General features: G+C 37.2%; 1 pseudogene; it reads left to right on the top strand.

Moving 5' to 3' along the window:
• Window positions 1-1,020: 1,020 nt before the first annotated feature.
• On the top strand, window positions 1,021-5,538 carry LOC142874841 (histone-lysine N-methyltransferase SETMAR-like; annotated as a pseudogene).
• The last annotated feature ends 2,260 nt before the right edge of the window (window positions 5,539-7,798 follow it).

The raw sequence follows: 7,798 nt of genomic DNA, 5'->3' as shown, positions 1-7,798 counted from the left end.
ATTCATCTTATTTCTAGGGTCATGAAATAAATAATATCTTTCTATATTTGAAACTGATAAAAAGTGACATTGGGATACAGGTATTTTTTTTCCACAATCTAGTTATTTAGTGACCTTTTTAAGGGAATGAAAACATTGAAATCACTGTTCCTGAGTACATTTATCCATAGTATACTCCTTTCAGTATATTTTCTCTCCTCTTTTAATTTTGATGAGCAATCACAAGTGCATCTCCTTCCCCTCCTGCCCATCTACATGCAGGTCTCTTTTCTGCACAATTCCTCCCTTGACAGCCTCCAACTCTGTCAGCAGCAGAAATAGGATCAGTTGAGGTGTGAATTATGTTTAATTAAAACCTGTCACTTAGAAGTAAGTGAAAGAGCACTTAGCCTTTGTTCATTCTGCTTCAGCTCCTCCAAGGCTCCCAGGGCTCCACTCTGAAGGGCCAGCCTGCTGCTTGTGGCTAGATTCGATCACCAGTGGTCTCTGCTGCTTGTGACCAGAACAGACCTCCAGTGCTTTCTTAGCATCCACGAACTGCCAAGGGTCATGCTCCAGGATCAATGTTACAAAATAGTCTCTCCCATTCATTCTGCACATCGTGCAAATATCCGTGGTGTGCATGAGAGACAGCATGTCGAGCTTCCCTGCCTTCTTGTCCTCAGAGGGCTCCTGGTTCTCATAGGCATCTCTCGGACCTGCTGCTGGATGGGCTTCCACATTTTACTGTAAAACTCAATGTAGTGGCAACTGAGGACAATGATCATGAAGTTTCTCAGCTTTTCTAAACTCTCAACTCCAAGGGGCTTGTATTTACAATTAACTATAACCATCTTCATTTGGCTGTCCCTCTAACATCTAGGATTCCATTTGGCCTCGCCAGTAGGAGAAAGTCCTTGGACCTGCTGTGTACAGTTGGTGATTGAACCAGGAAAGTTGTGGTAAGAGGTATTGGGGCTGAGCTGAGAAGGTCCATTGCCCAAGAGTATCTGGAGTCAATAGGCAGCCAACAGGGAGGGCATGAACCATGGGTAAATGAAAATGGTGGTGAGCCAGTCACCACCAACTGGAAAGACTAGCTGTTGGGAAGTAAAAAATAAGTAGTTGAAACAGATATCTATCAAGGTATTACTAGGGCAAATATTGTTTTATAATTAATTTGAGAAATATTTAGTCAACACAAGTTATCTGTAGACAACTTGACATATGCTGCTGGGTTAGGGATGTACCTAAAATTTGCAGAAATACTAGACAAATTTGTATGAATGGAAATGAAGTTAAAGTCTTCTTCAGTTCAAATACCACATCCTCTTTGAAGTCATCACTCATTTTAATACATAGGGTACAAGTAATCTCCACTTCCTCTGAACTCCAAAGCATTTTATTTATACTTCTTTTAGTTTACTTTTTTGTTGTATATATTTTTATAATCCCTTGGTAGGACTCAAATATTGTGTTCAGGTTAAGACTATATTCTGTTTGGTTTTATAGCTCCCTAGCTCTTCATACAGTGCTTTGACAATAGATAATTCATTATTTAAATGAATTAATATGTGAATGGAATAAAGAATGAATATCTAATCATACAAATAGGTGTGTTAGAAACTTTACTATTTATATTGCTTATGAATAGAAGTTTTTTTTGTGAATGTGATGAGCTCAGTGCTGCATACAATTATGAAAGAGGCAAACAAACAAAACTGCAGGATGTTTGAGTTAGATTTAGAAGGAGCTGAAAGGAAAGCTGAACTAATACTTCTAAATAGTTTGATTTGAGAGGAAGTTATTTGCTAAAATGTTTTCTGGAAAGGTAAATGATAGTGTGATGATTCATACAGAAGATTAATGCAAGCTATAGAGTTTATTATTTTGAAAACATTTTTTTCAGGGAATTGGGCCGGTAGGCATACATTCTGCCTGTAATTCCATAAGGCTGCACGTTTGGCTAATATCATTTTCTTTTGTTTTTGCTTATCCACTTATCCAGTTTACTCAAAAAGTGCTCTTCTCTGATTGCTAAATGAAGATACTAAAATTTTCTCAGAAAGAAAAAAAAATAGCATTCTTTGAGTAGGTTTTGTAATTCCCTCAATGTTCCTGCATCACCATCAAAGCACGGAATTCTGCTTCCTTTTCTAACTTCTGCTATCAGAGCATAGACTGTCTAATGAATTAGAAGAGGAGAAAACAACATGATGTGAGCCTTTTCATGTCTTTTCTGAGATTGGGGGTTTGGAAGAGCTTAAAATGAGCACAGCAGATTCTAGATGAAAATTAGGTTATTTTAATTATTGAATCAGAAACAATATTTCATTTAACCAGTAACTCAAGTGATTCCTCAAGTCATATGGCATTGATGTAACAGAAGAGGATTTCACAGTTGATGCCCAAATTGGATGAGTTGGGAAGTGTATTAATTCAAGAAATACAAGTTAAGAGGAATATGTGGAAGTTCAAGGTCATTCTAAAATGATTGGATGGAAAAATATCTTACTTAGGAAATGGACTAGGCTCTGAAAAGTTAAATAAGGCTACTTCTGGAAAGAAAGTCACTCTCAGTATTTCTTTTGATAGAATCACTCTGTGTGGGACAGGCTAGCCCAGGGGTGAGGAACCTAAGGCATTAAGACAACATGTGGCCTTCTAGGTTCTTAAGTGCAGCCTTTTGATTGAATTCAAATTTTATGGAACAAATCCTTTTATTTTTATTAATATGTTTTATTCATCTTTTATATTTTTATTTTGTTTTTAAAATTAACAGATTTAAAATACCAAATAATAAAATAAGTTTCAAAGAAATAATCCTCTGAGGTCGACCAGCAGAATTAGAACATTAGTAAGCTATAAGGACTAAATTGATGGCTTCTATGCTCATGATTCAATTCTAGCTTCCCCCATCTGACTGGTGCCACTACTGCACAAGGCTGGTTGGCGAGAGTTTATAGGGGTGGAGTCTATTATCAGCTTTTGACATTGGTGCACTGTGTTTCTGTTTGAAGTGGAATTTGTGAATAGCTGCACAGCTTGATAGTTTTTTTTAATTCTGTCTACTTAACAGTCCATGATGTCAAAGAAGATCAAGAGAATGCAGAAGGAAGAAAACAGATTTATTAATAAATGTGGATTGGGAATTGCAATAATATCTTGTTTCTGCTAAAGATAAGAAGATGCTTGCTTTGCAATACTGCAATATCAACATTAAAGAAATTTAGTGCTCATCAGCATTATAACACTCACAAGGACCACAAATATTTTAAATTAGAGGGAGAGAGGCAAAACATATTGCGGAAAGTAAAAGATGAAGAGCAAAAGTAAAGACAGTTCTTTCAAGCAGTGATAGGAGTTGGAAAAAATCCCACTGAAGCAATTTATGAAGTAACTTATACATGCAGAAAATAAAAGGGAAGCCATTAAGTGATGTAGAAATTGTGAAAGAATGCATTGTTAAAGTTGTAGGATGCTTAGACTCCAATAATATCTCAAAGTACAAAGAACTGCCTCTTCCAAAGACAACCATAATTGATCAGCAGCATAAACTCATCTTCAACTTAACAGGACAACTTCATACAATACTTCAAAAGGAAAATATATATTATTCAATTACTTTGGATGAATCTACTGATACTGCTCATTTGGTGCAGGTTTTATATTAGTTTGGTGCACAAGTAATTGCAGTTTTAGCATTGCTAAAATTTGCCATTTGATATTGGACTACATTCTTAAATAAATGTGGTTATGTTATACATCATTTTAATGAACAGTTCTCACTTTATGTTTTTGTGCTAATGACTTATTACTTCTTGTTTATTTTATATTTGTTTTAGACTATGGAAAATAATGTTAGACAAAAAGCAAATTCAAGTGATTTTCTTATTGGAGTTCAAAATGGGTCATGAAGCAACAGAGACAACTCGCAACATCAGCAATGCACTTGGCCCAGGAACTGCTAATGAAAGGAGCCTGCAGTGGTGGGTCAAGAAATGTTGCAAAGGAGATGAGAGCCTTGAAGATGAGAAGTGCAGTGGCCGGCCATCGGAAGCTGACAAGGACCAATTCAGAGCAATCATTGAAGCTGATCCTCTTACAACTACACAAGAAGTTGTTGAAGAACTCAAGGTTGACCATTCTATGGTCATTTAGCATTTGAAGCAAATTGGAAGGTGAATAAGCTTGATAAGTGGGTGCCCCATGAGCAGACCGAAAGTCAAAAAAATCATCATTCTGAAGTGTCATCTTGTATGCAACAACAATGAACCATCTCTGGATTGGATTGTGATGTGTGATGAAAAGTGGATTTTATGCAACAGCTGGCAACAACCAGCTCAGTTATTGGACCAAGGAGAAGAACCAAAGCACTTCCCAAAGTCAAAATTGCATCAAAAAAAAAAAAAAAATTCATGGTCACTGTTTGGTGGTCTGCTGCCAGTATGATTCACTACAGCTTTATGAATCCCAGTGAAAGCATTACATCTGAGTATGCTCAGAAGAATGACCCATTTTGAACTCCAATAAGAAAATATCTTGAATTTGTTTTTTGTCTAACATCATTTTCCATAGTCTAGAATAAATATAAAATAAACAACAAGTCATAAGTCATTAGCAAAAAAAGTGAGAACTGTGCATTAATATGATATATAACATAACCGCATTTATTTAAGAATGTATACCAATATCAAATGGCACATTTTAGCAATGCTAAAACTACAATTCCGTGTGCACCAAACTAATATAAAGCCTGCACCAAATAAGTGGTATCAGTAGATTCATCCAAAGTGATTGAATAATATATATTTTCCTTTTGAAATTGACAAGATGCAAAACTTCAACACTTGGAGGCAGCACTGGTCAACGGAAAGGGCCCAATTCTTCTCCATGACAACACCCAACCACATGTCCCACAACCAATGCTTCAAAAGTTGAATGAATTGGGCTCTGAAGTTTTGTCTCTTCTGCCATATTCACCTGAACTCTTGCCAACTGCCTACCATTTTTTTTAAGCATCTCAACAACTTTTTGCAGGGAAAAGGCTTCCACAACCAGCAGGATTCAGAAAATGCTTTCCAACAGCTCATCTAGTCCCAAAGCACGGATTTTTATGCTACAGGAATAAACAAACTTATTTCTTTTTTTTTTTTTTAATTTTTTTTTTTTTTTTTTTTTTTGAGACAGAGTCCCGCTTTGTTGCCCAGGCTAGAGTGAGTGCTGTGGCGTCAGCCTAGCTCACAGCAACCTCAAACTTCTGGGCTCAGGCAATCCTCCTGCCTCAGCCTCCCAAGTAGCTGGGACTACAGGCATGCACCACCATGCCCGGCTAATTTTTTCTATATATATTAGTTGGCCAATTAATTTCTTTCTATTTATAGTAGAGACAGGGTCTTGCTCTTGCTCAGGCTGGTTTCGAACTCCTGACCTCGAGCAATCCAACCGCCTCAGCCTCCCAGAGTGCTAGGATTACAGGTGTGAGCCACCACGCCCGGCCCCAAACTTATTTCTCATTGGCAAAAATGTGTTGATTGTAATGGTTCATATTTTGATTAACAAAGATGTGTTTGAGCATGGTTAGAATAATTTAAAATTCAGGGTCTGAAATCACAATTACTTTTGCACCAACCTAATATTTCGTTAAGATCATAACAGAATATTTCCTTTGTTTCAAAGAGTTACTCTCGTTGGGCCATCATGGGAATAGAACAGGGGGAATAGGTACCTTCAACAACTTTCAAGATAAATGTCACAAAGTTGGACTGAATTAGGTAAATTTAGTGAGTGTATGTACAGACGGTACACCTTCCATGACAGGAAAACATGAAGGGTTTATTGCACAGATAAGAAAAGTATTGACCGATGCACATGCTGTCATTTCTTTTCATTGTATCTTGCATCAGCAAAATCTCTGAGCTAAAAGTACTATTTTAAGTGACATTTTGCAACAAGTTATAAGTATTATTTACTATATTCATGAAAATGGAATACTGACATCATCAATTTTGTAACATGCTAAATATGAATGGTGAGGTATTCTGTGCAGATTTGCTATATCATTCTAAAGTGTGTTGGTTATTGCAGGGACAGGTGTTAGCCAAAATTTTATCTCTGCAAGAATAGATAGTTAAATTTTATGAGGAACTGAACCATCAATGTGAATTATTGAAAGAAGATTTCTATAAGGAAGCAGCATTTCTGTGTGCTATCACATCAAATCAAAATGACTTGAATATTTCTTTGCAAGGTAAAACTAAGTCTGTATATGACATGTGGCACAAATCCAAGCACACTTCTTCTTCAAAAGGAAATTTCAATGAACATTTTCCCAGTTAGCAAAGGTCTTGATGAGCAGGATAATATATGTGAATCATCTGAAGAATATGCAGCTATAATAGACCTATTTATCAATTGGAGAATACAATGAAAGGTTCACTGACTTTGAGAATCATGATATCACACTCAAATTAGCACTACAGCTTCACCTAGTTGATATCATCAAGGCACCTAAAGAACTACAGATGGAATTGATTGAGTTCTCAGTAGATGACATTTTAAAGTCATTGTTTGATACTAAGAAAGATCTAATTGAAATATGGAAAAATGCAGTAGAACACCTATGTCTTTGGCAACATGCCTGAAAAAATGCTTTCTTGCTTTTCAACCACTTATTGCTACAGATCTCCAATTTCCTACCTAAGTCAAATCAAGACATGCTTAAGGTCACAAATGACTAATACCCATCTAGAGGATCAACTGAAACTGCGAGCCTCCATATTGCAACCAAATATTCAACGTGTTGCAACAAAAAGCAGACGCAACAAAGTTATTAAAAGATTATTTAACCTTAAAATTAACAAATAGCTTTCACTTTTTGAAATTATTAAGTACATAGTAGTTAGATTTTTACAAAATAATGTACATTTTCAAGTGTATCTAATTGAAGTTTCTTGAAAGTGGCCTTATTTGATTACAGTTAAATTAATGTGGCCTTCCAATACAAAAGGTTCCCCACTGGTGGGACAGCTGAAGGTACCACTGTGTTCCTGCTGATACACTGAGGGGGCTGAGTTTCTAATACACACAACTAAAGACTACACAGGACATTTCTATTCCAGTGGGTCTGTGTGTTGGGGAATGAGACAGGATCATTAAAGGTAGGAGCAGTCTAGTGGGGAATACATGAGGGAGGGAATAAGGAGTGTCTGGGTTTTCCCTGAAGGTCCACTCAGGGAAGTCTTGTCCTTTCGTGTGGTCCATGGGAATGAGTTAGCAACACCAGGGACCCAATTCAAGCTTACAACTGAGGAATTGCCTTAGCCTCCAGCATCCTTCTGTGTGTGTTTAGTCAAAGGTAGGCAGGAGAGGAAGTATTTGGAAAGGGGTAGCCCAGCTGAAGGAAGAAAATAGCGACACGGTTATTCGGGAGAATGAATTTGTTCTCCCCAGACAAATGTTGTCCTCTGGTGGAAGAGTCTGGTACAATGCCAGCTGGAACAATTGCTAATTTAAAACCAGCAGTTATCACAATGGGTCAAGCACACCACTCACTCCCCCACACCTTGGGTGTGAGTTGGGTCATGAAGCATTTGCTATCCTGCATGTCACTCACAGGTGTGCTCAGAAGGTAGGTTTCTATTCTTTTAAGCTGAGTCCCAGAATAAAGATGTATTGAAAGACAGTCCTATGACAACAGTGTTCTACTTAAGCTGTCTGGGTGTCCTGACCTGCTTGTGTGTAGGTATGTGTTTGCACATGCATGTGAATGTGTGTACGTATGTGAGAGTGAGTCTAGGTATGTGTAAATGTAGGTGCA

Source organism: Microcebus murinus, chromosome 13, assembly GCF_040939455.1.
Source record: "Microcebus murinus isolate Inina chromosome 13, M.murinus_Inina_mat1.0, whole genome shotgun sequence".
Lineage (NCBI taxonomy): Eukaryota > Metazoa > Chordata > Mammalia > Primates > Cheirogaleidae > Microcebus > Microcebus murinus.
The sequence above is the reverse complement of the archived record's forward strand: the minus strand, read 5'-3'. Positions and strand labels throughout refer to the sequence as shown.